Source organism: Hibiscus syriacus, unplaced genomic scaffold, assembly GCF_006381635.1.
Source record: "Hibiscus syriacus cultivar Baekdansim isolate YM2019G1 unplaced genomic scaffold, ASM638163v2 tig00110458_pilon, whole genome shotgun sequence".
Classification (NCBI taxonomy): domain Eukaryota; kingdom Viridiplantae; phylum Streptophyta; class Magnoliopsida; order Malvales; family Malvaceae; genus Hibiscus; species Hibiscus syriacus.
Window position 1 is genome coordinate 361,542 of NW_024062745.1, and position 14,503 is coordinate 376,044.

At 37.9% G+C, this 14,503-nt stretch overlaps 1 pseudogene; it reads left to right on the forward strand.

The window, feature by feature from the left end:
* The first annotated feature begins 206 nt into the window (after positions 1-206).
* LOC120126446 lies at positions 207-14,167 on the forward strand (annotated as a pseudogene).
* The last annotated feature ends 336 nt before the right edge of the window (positions 14,168-14,503 follow it).

Consider the following 14,503-nt stretch of genomic DNA (forward strand, 5'->3'; position numbering starts at 1 on the left):
GACAACATGTCTTAAATAACAATATTTCTTACTTAATTTTAAAGACGTTAGACACATACTTTAAACATCTAAATTTAATGAGGATGTAGTTTGAACAATTTTTTTAAGCGAAAATAATAATAATCAATACAGTTTGAACAATTTAATGTGGCAAAGTAGACTCTGCAATCCATTTGACTAAGAGAGAAAATAGTAACAAAGACAAAATGGAGATAGCAAAGTATGTGTATGATCACTACGACTTTACGGAATTAGCATTTGCTGAACTTGTGGACGATATAGCAGAATCTATTTCAATGGACGTACAGGCAGTGACCAAGTACTTAGCATTTTCCCTTCATTTACAGTTCGATTTGGCCCTTAGCTTTAATTTGTCAATCTTCTGTTGGCTTCAAAACACCGCCAACTTCCCACTCTCCTTTGAAAAAATTTCACCAAGACTCTGTCAAAGCTTTCCATTTTTGGCAAACCAAAAATCTGCCTCAATACTTAACCTATTATTTCTTAATATAAGCACCATCCTAGCGACCTTGGTGGTAAATAGTGGCGGAGCCATAGTTTGGTGAGAATGGTCATGTGCCCACCTTAAAATCTAAACTTTCTTTGATTAGTTACTTATTTTAGTGATGGTGCTCGCCCTGAAATTTTTCATGTCCACCATGAAATCTAAATTTTATTCTATTAATTACTTATTTTATGGACGGTGTCCACCCTGAAAATTTACTTGTACTCATCATATTTAAAAATTTTATATTGTTAACATATGTCTGCCCACCCTGAAAAATATTTCTAAATCTGCCACTGAAGGTAAATGAATTGTTGTTATTCCTTGAGGTATCAGGCTCGAACACCAGGTGTGCAAGGGTGTAAGCATTCATTGTCAAATAATTGAGAGTTATCTTTGAACGAATATTATATTGGAGTTATCATAGATTAATAAAATAATAATAATTTCTTAATATAAAAAAGGCTTAAGTATACAAAAGGTGCCCAGCCTATGCCCATTTTTTCAGTTTAGTGCCTAACGTTTATTTCGTTATAGTTAGGTGTCTAACGTTTTATTCCGTTACTCAAAACGGGTCAAGCCGTGACAGACTGTTAAGTTGGGCCATTAACCCATAAAAATGCCACTTGTCATATTTTTTAATATTAAAAAATGCCACCCTAAACCCAAAACTTTAAAAACCTTCATTTTAGCCCATAAACCTATGCTGACCACCGCCTTTTTCCGTCGATGAAGCTCCACCCGACCTCCCCTCCCCTGCGACCAAAACCCCTATGAAATCGTGATCAATTGACAGTCGATCGACTGTCGGAAATTGCATAGGATCGAGATTTTCATCCTAGGGTTCGCAGGGTATAAAACATTGATTCATCATCGATCGTTCGTCGATCGGTCACGATTTCATGGGTTTTTGGTCACCGAGGAGAGGGGAGGTCAGGTGAAGCTTCGTTGACAGCAAAAGGTGACAGTCAGCGTGGGTTTAGGGGTTGAAATAAAGGTTTTCAAAGTTTTTGGTTTATTTCAAAATTTGCGTTTCTTTTTCAAAAATATAAGCAATAGGGTAACTTTTTACCATGTAGTAGATCCAATTTATCACTTCGCCCCTATCATATTTCACATCAATTTAGCCCTTGAAGTACTTAATTATAATTATAAAGCCCTAAATACCTAAACAACCATATTACCTCTAAACACTAAACCATAACCATACTCCTAACTTAAAACTCTAAATTATAACCCTAAACCCTAAACCATACCCCTACTATCTCAAAACACTAATTTAGGGTTTATAATTTAAGGTTTTAAGTTAAGGGAAGGATATAGAATAATAAATTAAACAACTTTGAGGGCTAAATTGATGCGAAAATACAGTAAGGGATAAAATAATAAATTTGGTCTACTACAGGGACAAATGTGACCCTTAAGCCAAAATATATATAAATTTTAATTTTTTAATTTTAAATAAATTTTAAAAATTACCAGGTTGTATACTTAAATAGATAACGTTTATAACATTAGACACCAAAATGAAATAAAATAAAAGTTAGGCGCTAAACTAAAAAATAAGAGAAAATAACCTCAGTGACCAAAAATCCCATATAATATACGATTTAACCAACTTTTTCCGGATTTGCCAAAATGACCAACAAAATCGCAATGCGATCGCTAATTCACAACGCGATCTCCATTATCGCAAATCAATTTCTAGATTCGCAACGCGATTATGACAATCGCAATGCGATTTTCCAATTTCGCGTTGCGATTTACTTATTCGCATGCGATTTTCCCAATTCGCAATGCGAATAAGTAAATCGCAATGCGAATTTGGAAAATCGCAATGCGATACTGACTGTCGCAACGCGATAATACAAAATCGCAACGCGATACTTTTGCAACGCGATTCTGACTATCGCAACGAGATAATACAGAATCGCAATGCGATTTTCAAAGTTCGCAACAGGTTTTAGTTTTGCAACACAAATGTTTTGGGTATATATCTACGCAGCAGTAACAACTCATAACCTAAATCCCTAAATCGCAACTCATTCCATCTCCATCTATCACTCTCTCCGGCAATCTGTTCCTATATCCGTTTCTATCCTTCCCCATCGGCAACAGTTTTAGTTTCGTAGCTTGTTTGTTTAGTATATCATATTCTCAAGCTTGGAGAGCCAAATGTTATGCCTTGGAATTGTTGAGAGGGTCGCCAGAAGCATCGTTTGCCCAACTGCCGGCTTATTGTCACAATTTAAAGCTGAAAAATCCTGGGTCGGTAACTCATATCAAAACAGATAGAGATGGACGCTTTGAGTTGTTGTTTATCTCCATTGGTGCTGCGGTTAGTAAATCATATAATTTTGTTGACTGATTTTTGTTAGTTACATGCATTTCACATTTAAATGATTATTTCTTGTGTATATTATTTTGTAGATTCGTTCGTTTATTACTTGCATGCGCCCAGTTATTATAGTTGACGGAGCACATTTGAAAGGTCGATACCTTGGAGTAAACTTATTAGCAGTAGCCATGGATGCTAACAATGGGATATTGCCAATAGCTTACGGGGTTGGCAAATCTGAAACCTCTGATTAATGGACATGGTTTATGGGGCATCTTAGGGATTGCATAGGTCCTATTAGCAATCTGACAATCATATCCGATAGGGCAAACTCAATTGACAACGCTGTTAGAAGGTGTTTCCCAGATGTTTTTCATGGACTTTGTGGTGTTCATTTGTATAGAAATCTAAAATCAAGGTCTGCTGGTATAAAAAAGCACAAATGGACACTGAAGGCTGTAAAAGCTTATAGGGAAGTGGATTTCAATAAGCATATAAATGTTTAAGACGTGTTTTGCCTCAGTGTGCTCAAACACTAGAAGATGTCGGGTTTGAAAGATGGTCAAGAGTACATCAACTTGGAGCAGATATGGTTTCATGACATCTAATAGTGCAGAATCAATCAACGCTCTAAGTCGTCATTCCCGGAAATTACCCATTACTATGTTAATGGAGTTTTTTCGAGCCTCTATTCAACAGTGGTACTACAGAAAAGAAACCATGCAGGTATTATTTCTTTGAATTCGTACTTATCATATATTTTACTAAGTATTATTTATTTAAATTTACAGGAACATTGGAACATCGTGTTACACATGGAATGAAAAAAGATAACGAAACGTGTTGAAGTCAACGTCATGGAGAGTTGAACTATGTTCAAACACTTTGTTTGAAGTACTGGATAATAACTTAAATGAGATTGTCGATCTAAATGCAAAGATGTGTAGTTGTATGAAATGGCAAACATCTGGTTATCTGTGTGGCCATGTTATAAAAGTTGCTCTTCATCTAAACCAAGATGATTCAAGCGCATACGCTATGGATTGCTACACTACAGAAGTATATCGACAGACTTATGCCGAGATTGTCTACCCTATTCCACATCCTTCTGATTGGGACATACCAGATGACTTACAAACAGTTTTGCCACCAGCCATGGACAGAAGGCTACCTGGCCGACCAAAAAGTCACGATAAGAAGAGATCGACATGTAGTCGGTGCAAGGAAAGTAGTCATACAAGGTTGACATGTGGATCACCAGCGCCATCACAATCATCTTTTCCTCTACCAAAATATAGATCCTTATCAAAATCCAAAGCTCATATGGTGTCAAGCAAAAGGCAATCAAAATCGCAATCATCTTCAAAATCCCAATCACAACCGGCTTCACCTTTTGGGACTGTTAACTTAGGTGATTTTTAAATGCAAACGTTGTATTATGTGTATTTTATGTGTGCACTTTTAACATTTTCAGTTAGGCATGTATTAGTAACTTGAGTTTAAACATTGCTATGATTTGTTCAGTTGTTATCACTTATTAGACATTCATTTGACTATCGCAACGGGGAAATCGCAACGCGAATATGACTATCGCAACACGGAAATGACTATCGCAACGCGGAAATGACTATCGCAATGCGAAAATGACTATCGCAATGAGAGAATCGCAATGTGAATTGAAAATCGCAACGTGAAAATCGCAATGCGAAGATGAAAATCGCAACGCGAATTTAGTTTTGCATTGCGATTTTAGTTTCACGTTGCGATTTTCTCGTTGCGATTTTCATTTCGCATTGCGATTCTCTCGTTGCGATAGTCAGTTTCGTGTTGCGATAGTCTGTTTTGCCTTCAACATAATGCAGATTGAAAATCAACAAATCAACTATTACATTTCAATAAATTAAACAAGCACAAATAAGAATTATGTACACACCAATTAAACAAATCAACATTTACAAATCATCTTTTACAAATCAATTAAACAATAAAAAATAATAATAATTCTTATTTCTTCATCAATTATTGAATCAACTTTTGCACCCATACATCCATTTCACGCAGCTCACTTAAGGATTAACCTGCAAAAACCAAACATTTGCTCAAACAATACTTCCTACACATCTAAAACCTACAAACAACAAATTATTGAATTCTAGGTACTTAACCAAACATTTTCAAACCAAAAGGAGTATATATGTTAACAAAACTTGCATTTGACTTACCAATTATTTATGGATACTTTCATAATGCGGATGCAGGTAGGCAGCGTCTCGAATATATCGCTCTAGCCATATAATGCCGAAACCAAAAGCCTACTGCAGCTCTATCTCTATCGGTGGGAGGTAGAAACTCTATGCTTCCCATCGTCAAACGCGCCAAGCACATGCATACGAGAGGACCACAATCCCCTCTGGCTCCCGGCGATTGTTGTGGCGCGATCTCGTCTCTGACAACTGTAACATTGAACTTCTTTGGCTTCTTGTGTCCAGAATGAGTCCAATAATTAATCACATCCAAGAATTTAGCCAAATGAGAGCTCCATCCCTTAATAATATCTCTCAAATCAGACAATGATGTAATTTATCATGCTGTCATATACTATTATCTTCATGGATGGGAGTTGAAGTTGGACGAGAAGCCAATGACGACGTTCTAAAACAGGGATAAACACCTACAATCATAAGTAATAATTCATTTATTTGCGTACTTATTTATGAACACCTTTAAAAAATTTAAAAAATAAATACTAACCTTATCGACCTCCCACCATGCAGGATAAAGTTTAGCTTGTCCATTGCCCAACGCAAATGATTCATCTCGTTGATTCTTCAAGTGAACTGCGTGAAAACACGCCAGCATAATTGTATATCGCGATTTTTTTATTTTTCCTAAGTTTCCTTATTATTATAGAAGACGTGACACCCACATCGATATGTTGTTTTACAAAAAAATACATATATTAGTGAATTACATAAATTTTTAAAAAATTAATCAAAATCATATATAAGAAAAATATAAGACTTACCTCCCCATCGAACTAGCCATTGTCTTCAACCCTAATAACATACCCACCAAGACCGATTAAGCAACAAATACATATCATCTTTGAGTTTGCTTATGTCAGTGTAACACCCCTGTCTCCGCTCATGTAGATAAAAATCAACTGCGGTCTTATCCCAAAGGGTATTATCCAGAATTGTTTCCGGTAGTTGTCTCTTCTCCACTTCAGATACCGGAATGGTACTGGCCAGTAACTCATACAAGAGCCAACTCTCATCCATCATGTCCGGCAACGGTGGGGGTTTCTCAATAATTCGACATATTACCCCATGTGAATCGGGCTCCGGAATGGTGGGAGGGACCTCTCAACGATGACAGTGGCCTCTTGAACGGTGGGAGGGGACTCTTGAGGGATGATAGGGGCCTCTTGAATGATTGGAGGGACTCTTGAGGGATGACAGGTGAGTCGGGCTTCTTCTTACAGAGTCTTCGCACTATTGAACGGAGACGTAATAGCACATGCTCGACGTAAAGCATCCACCTTATCGGGCCGCTAAAAAATTAATACATAAATCAGTAAATAAACAGACATGATATTAAAGAAAGACAAATAGTTTCAAACTTGCATTGTATTCACTCAAGTCATTATTCTATCATAGTTCACAAAATGCATCAGATAACATTCCAGAAGTAAGCACTTATATAAACATTTAAAAGGACAACATATATAAACATTCCAGAAGAAGAATAGAATCTGAAACTTAAAATCGCAACACGAAACTTAAAATCGAAACGCGAAAATGACTATCGCAACGCGGAAATGGCTATCGCAACGCGAATTTGACTATCGCAACGAGAGAATCGCAATGCGAAATAAAATTACAACGAGAAAATCGCAACGTGAAACACAAATCGCAATGCGAAACTAATTCGCATTGCGATTTTCATTTTCGCGTTGCGCTTTTGTCGTTGTGATTTTCATTTCGCATTGCGATTCTCTCATTGTGATAGTCAAATTCGCGTTGCGATAGCCATTTTCGCGTTGCGATAGTCATTTTCGCGTTGCGATTTTAAGTTTCGTGTTGCGAAAGTAAACTATTCTTCTTCTGCAAATTGAAACTTGAATGGATTGCATTATTCAACCAAAATAAAACCAAAAACAAATACTAACTTCACAGGGTTAAAGAATAAACAGTTTAGCAGTATTGGCAGCAACCGAATGAATTTACTAAGCAATCTAAGTGAAATGGTTAATCTAAGTGAAATTACGAGTAAATTTATCATCAAGTTAAATATGAAAATCTTAAACTTACCTCCTTGTGTAGAGTATGAACCTTATTCTGCAACGATGCTACCATCTCACGTAGAGCGGCTACCTCACCACGTAAAGTAGACACCTCAACACGCCATGCACCATCGTCTTTGCGTAAAGTACCGACCTCCTCCACAAGGCATTGACCTCATCACGTAACTCCCCTAACTCATCCCGTGGAGGTGGAGAATAGGAGATAAACGTCGTGGCCTTTGTCGTCGCCTATCTTGAGGTGATGGTGGAGAAGAGGCTCGATGATGTGACAAAATAGGTGATGGCTGTCGTTGTGGAGGTGTAGTCGGGTCGATCAGGTGATGGCTCTGGGTGAGGTGATGGCTCTCGAAGTGGAGGCTGCTCATCCGTGCCATCAAAAAAACGCTTACTAGCTTGCCACCAATCAGAGGCAAGCTCAGCTTCCGTGGGTGTCAGCCTCTGTAATGGAGTGTTGGCCTCCTAACAATAAAGCTCAAACAAAGTTAAACGTGTACTAGTAATAACTGTTTATAAACATATGGTAGTATTTATGTTAACTTACATTATTTATTGTCGTATACCGTAAATCTTCCCATTGCAAGGTCCGTTCCTCTTCCAGGAAATAGCCCTGAGAATATCATTTGAAGTTTTTAATCATATATCTGCATGGCGGGAAATGCCTCAAATATCCAAATCTACAAACAAATAATAACAACATTAGTAATTGTTAAATAATTAATTATAATTTGGAAACATTATATAAAAATTCTTACCTTAAAGGCCTAAATAAAGCCTGACAAAGTGTATTTGGAACCATCGCCATGCAAACTTTTTCGATCATCAAAGGCAGACGATAACTTATTCCATGTAGCTTTCCATAAATACGAACCCCACAGAAACATGTTCCATGCGTTTAGGTCCTCTACCAATTTAATTAGATCATTAGGAATAGGTTGTCTGGCCTCTCTGCCTAAAAAGCCGGCATGCAAAGTATTAGAAGGCATCGGACAACATCGATGTCATCCATCCGAGTAAACCATCTTTCTTATTCATAATCTCGTCAAGTCTTCCACGTGTAGATTCGGCTTCTCCATTGACAGCTCAGGAAAAACCCGGGATAACCATGATGGACGGGTAATATGTCTAGTGTACCGACCTACATCATCGTGTCCGAAGCGTAGACCGGTGATTAAGTAAAACTCCTCCCGCCCAAAACACGTACGCCGGTGGAAAATCAAACCATATCTCTTCATCACGACGTTGTAGTCTCTGGTAGATCGCTAGTCATGGTTTGAAGAAACAGGTGTGTCAACATCGCATCTCCACCGATGTTGTACTTTCAGCCATGGCCCGAAGCAAGTATCCTCAAACATTTTTCTTTGTGCAGGTGAACGCTTCGACGCAATTTTTTGGCCAGGCTTACTTTATTTCTTAAGGTCAATTGAGCCGAATAAAAGTTCTACAAAACATAACATACCAAGTTAGATATACCAAAAAACTACACTGTGAAGATATCAAGAACAATAACATAAAGAGTAGTAGTTATTCTTCAAACTTAAATTTGCACACTGTGAATTTAGTATTTGTCTTGTTTTTGGTTGAAGTAATGAAATTCATTCAAGTTTTAATTTGCAGAAGAAGAATAGTTTCTGAAACTTAAAATCGCAACGAGAAAATGACTATCGCAACACGAAAATGACTATCGCAACGCTGAAATGACTATCGCAACGAGATAATTGCAATGCGAATTGAATCGCAATGCGGAAATGAAATCGCAACGCGAATTTGGTTTCGCGTTGCGATTCTCGTTGCGATTATTCGATTGCGATTCTCTCGTTGCGATAGTCATTTCCGCGTTGCGATAGTCATTTTCGTGTTGCGCGATTGAGATAGTCATTTGTCGTTGCGATTCTCGCGATTTCGTAGTTCATTTTCTCGTTGCGATAATCATTCTCAATTCTCGGTTTCAAATACTAAAATTGAAACTTGAATGGATTGCATTACTTCAACCAAAAGACAAAACAAAGACAAATACTAACTTCACAAGGTTAAAGACTAAACAGTTTAGCAGTATTGGCAGCAATCGAATGAATTAATAAGCAATCTAATGAAATGGTTAATCTATTATTGAAATTACCAGTAAACTTATCAAATTTCAATATGAAAAACCTAATAATAATGCAAAAATTTCAAAATAAAAATAATTAAAAAAACTAACCATCAGTGGTTGATTTGGTTGATTTTTCATTTCTGACCGTGAATGATTGTGAGGGTGGCTCTGAGAGATGGAGATAGACGGATTTCGCCGGAGATGGGGACGGATTTCGTCGGAGATGGGGACGGATGTCGCCGTAGAGAGTGAGAGATGGAGATGAGACTGAGTTGTGATTTTAGGTTTTAGGTTATGAGTTGCGATTACAGGTTATACTATGGACGGTTCAGTGTTCCAATATATTAATATTCGTGTTTGGAATTTGAAAATAAAATACGCGTTGCGATACTAATGGCGCTTTGAAAATCGCATTGCGATTCTGTATTATCTCATTGCGATAGTCAGAATCGCGTTGCGAAAGTCAGTATCGCGTTGCGATTTTGTATTATCGCGTTGCGATAGTCAGTATCGCATTGCGATTTTCCAAATTCGCATTGCGATTTACTTATTCGCATTGCGAATTGGGAAAATCGCAACGCGAAATTGGAAAATCGCATTGCGATAGTCATAATCGCGTTGCGAATCTGGAAAATTTGCGATAATGGAGATCGCGTTGCGAATTAGTGATCGCATTGCGATTTTGTTGGTCATTTTGGCAAATCCGGAAAAAGTTGGTTAAAATCGTATATATGGGATTTTTGATCACTGAGGTTATTTTGTCAAAAATAAATATATGTTAGACACATTTTGTATACTTAAGCCTATAAAATAATGTCTAGATAGTGACCCAATATATGTCACATGTGGCTTTGAAGTGATCCTTCCGGAGTAGTAGAGGGTATACCACTTGTCACACATTTGGGTGGGAAACTATATCACTCTTTTCATGGTTTTTACTTACAAGATCACCTTTACCCTTGGGAGATGAGTAGAATTTTGGGGGGGGGGATTTTGACTTTTCAATTCTACGTATTGGGTTGTTCTACAAAGTTAAGGGTAAATTATATATTTAGTACTTAAATTATCAGTTTTGATCAATTTTCGTATTTAAATTTTCATTTTTTTCAAAATCATATTTAACATTTAGTTTTCATTTCATTTTAGTATCTCATCGTTAAAATTTAATAAATTTAGTATTTAAACTATCAGTTTGGTCTATTTTAATACCTAAATTTTCAATCTTTTCGAAACTTATCGTTAAATTTTGAATGAGTACTAAAATGAAACAAAAACTAAACTTAATGACATGATATTAAAATAAAACAAAAACTGAACTTTAGACATGATTTTGAAAAATTAAAAATTTATGTATTAACACAGACCAAACTGATGATTTAATTAATACACACGTAAATTATCCTAAAATTAATATGATTTGTGCTCAATTTTGTTCCCTACATGAGGGATTGTTAAACTCAAACTCACAACTTTCGACATGTCAATTTTAATGATTTTTAAAGTTCCAATTTAATTTATTTTGGGATGAAGAGACCTAAAAATTTGTAGAGTTTCACAATGTCTTACAACTTATTCATTTAATCAAATTAAAAATATTAAAATTTATAATTATCGAAAAACAATAATCACAATCTCAATCACAATGAACATGAAAAATAATATAAAAGAAAAGTCCAATTAATAAATATCATTAACATTAGAGTTCTATAAATACCAAACATTGATGTACTTTGAGTCTCGTCACCTTTTCATGCTTGAATACGCAAACTACTTTAGAAGAAAATGTCTTCATCTTCTTCCCTGCAATTTGCTTTTCTGCTCTTCGTTTTATTTTTCAAATGCTTATTTCTTTGCATTGAATCAGAAACTTCAAGCCTTGTTACAGACAAGGAAGCTCTGCTCTCATTCAAGTCAAAAATAATTACTTCGGGGGGCCTGAATCCTCTTTCACAATGGGAGCCGAACTTATCTCCATGTAATGGACTGGAGTTGTCTGCAATGGACGCAGCACTAGAGTGGTTGAGCTCAACCTTTCTGGGTTTCACCTTGAAGGGTCCATAAGCCCTCACATTGGGAACCTGTCCTTCCTTCGTTCCCTTCAACTTCAAGAATCAACTCTCGGGTGCACTGCCTGATCAAATGGGGAATCTTTTTCGCTTGAGAAATCTAAATTTGAGCCAAAAAGCTTAGCTGGTGTGATTCCAACGAATATAACCAAATTGACTGAGTTCACAGTTCTTGATTTGATGTCGAATAGGATTACCGGAGGCATCCCTAAAGATCTTGACCTGCTTGCCAAACTTCAAGTTCTAAACTTGGCATCAAACCTTTTCAATGGTGCAATTCCAGCTTCTATAACAAATATTTCATCACTCGAAACTCTGAATTTGGGCACCAACATCTTACAGGAATCATTCCCAACGAGTTGAGCCGTCTTCGAAATCTTAAGGTACTTGACCTCACCATTAATTCTCTAACGGGGACTGTTCCTCTTCCATCTACAACATGTCTTCCCTGGTTGTTTGGCCTTAGCTTCCAACGATCTTTGGGGCAGACTTCCCTACGACGTTGGGGTTACACTCCCTAATCTTTTGGTTTTAACTTTTGCTTCAATAAGTTCACCGGTGGGATTCCAGGCTCTTTGCACAATCTCACCAATATAAAAGTCATTCGCATGGCACACAATCTTCTCCAAGGAACAGTGCCACCGGGTTTGGGAAATCTTCCATTTCTAGAAATGTATAACATTGGGTACAACAACATTGCTAGCACAGGCGATGATGGTGTTGAGTACATCATCACTTCTTTGACCAACAGTTTCTCATCTGAAGTTTCTTGCTTTAGATGGTAATCCTTTGGGCGGCGAAATTCCAGAATCCGTCGGTAATCTTTCCAAGGTGCTCGGGAAACTGTACATAGGAGAAAGTCGTATTTCTGGTAACATACCTTCATCAATTTCCCAACTTAGCGGCTTTGACTTTGCTTAATTTGAGTTACAATTCCATATCCGGCGAAATACCACCAGAGATCGGTAAACTGGTGGAACTCCAAGTATTGAATTTGGCCAGAAATCAGATATCTGGTCGGATTCCAAGCGATCTTGGTGATCTTCAACAATTAAACCAAATCGATTTGTCTGGAATCAACTGGTGGGTCAAATACCTTCTAGTTTTCAAAACTTCCAGAAATTGCTCTCCATGGATTTGTCCCACAACAGCTGAACGGAAGCATCCCCAAAGAAATTCTCAATATCCCAAGCTTGAGCACTGTGTTGAACCTGTCCATGAATTCTCTTAATGGACCAATTCCTGAAGAGATCGGACTTCTAAAAAGTGTTGTTGCAATTGACCTGTCCATGAACCATTTTCTGGTATTAGTTCGATTAAAGATTGCATGAGCTTGGAGAAATTATACATGGCCGACAATAAGCTATCAGGCCCAATTCCAGGAGAGATTGGGGAAGTTAAAGCACTGGAAACGTTGGATCTCTCATCAAACCAACTTTCAGGCTCCATTCCGGCAGATCTTCAAAAACTACAAATCCTTCAATCGTTGAACCTCTCTTTCAATGACTTGGAAGGAACCCTACCAGCGGTGGGATTTTCAAGAATCTTTCTAGCGTCGATTTGGAGGGTAAAAGCTTTGCTCGCCCTTGACTTGTAAGAACACGCGTGGCCGCCATGGAACATTAGTCAAAGTTTATGTTATTGTAGCTGTAATTGCAACATTTGCTTTGTGTTTCATTATAGCCTCGTTGTTCTATATAAAAAAGGGCAAGCACATGAATCTGGACAGTTGATCATACCATGAGATCCGCAATGCAACTCAGAATTTCAACCCTGGAAATTTGATTGGCAATGGGAGTTTTGGTTCAGTTTACAAAGCGTGTCTTAATGGCGTCCTTGTCGCAATCAAGGTCCTCGATATAGGGCGGGTTGGATCCTGGAAGAGCTTTAGAGCCGAATGTGAAGCTCTAAGAAACGTGAGGCACCGCAATCTGGTCAAGCTAATCACGTCATGCTCGGGTGTGGACAACAAAAACGTGGAATTCCTGGCATTGGTGTACGAATACCTTGCCAATGGAAGCGTCGAAGACTGGCTTAAGGGGAGCCAAAGGAATGCAGATGGACGCTGGTTAAATGTTATGGAAAGATTGAATGGCCATTGACGTGGCTTCGGCGTTAGATCTGCACCACGACTGTGAAGTACCCGTGGTGCACTGTGATTTGATTTTGGACCAAGACATGACTGCCAAGGTCGCGATTGGGTTGGCGAGGTTGCTGATGGAGCAATCAAGAGATCAACCTTCCATTAGCTCCACCAATGCCTGAAGGGTTCTATTGGTTACATACCTCCAGGTTAGTATTAGCACAAACGCCCCACAATGCTATTGACAGGCTCTAAGATTTAACTAATGAATCTGTTGTGTAATGCAGAGTATGGGGTTGGAGGGAAGCCATCAACAGCAGGGGATGTCTATAGCTTTGGAGTGGTATTGCTGCAGTTATTTACAGGGAAGAGTCCAACCCACGAAAGCTTTGTCGGAGAATTAAGTCTTATTAAATGGACACAATCGGTTTTCCCTTCCAATGTCGAACAGATTCTTGACCCTGAACTCCTATTATTGTTGCAAGATTGCAGGACGGTAATCAACTGATAAACACAGACCATGATTGCATAACAAACAATCATCGGAGTTGGACTGTCTTGCACCTCAGTTTCCCCTGATGGACGGATCACCATGAGAGACGCCCTTCGCAAGCTTAAAACAGTGAGGAACAATCTCGTCAATCGTTCACCTCCAAGCAGAAAAAGAGCATGAATCATTTAATACTAGTGAACAAGCTTTAAGTTGGCTTGAGCTATAGATGTGAAAATCATATTCAATAATTCATCCTGGTTGTAGCTTGTAACCTAGGGTGGCATTATAGTAAGTATTCCCAGATCATAGTTTCAGTTTGTTGTATGCGCTATTCAAGTGCTGTAAAATAAATAAGCCAAAGTCTCTGACAAAAGCTCCTAAAATCGTGAGTCTTGGGTGCCAGTTATGTTTCTTATTTTTCTGCATTAAAACTGAGTTTTGTTACCTAAAGTAAGTCCTCTTAACTCTTTAACTGCTTGAACATATATGAAGCTGTTACATCCTACTAAGGGGCATTTGGTTCAGGGTCCCGTTTGGTTGACAAACATTCCCAGCCTCCGGTAATAAGTTATTCCAACAGTGGTATTTGGGATATATTACCGGGAATGTGATTACCCCTCCCC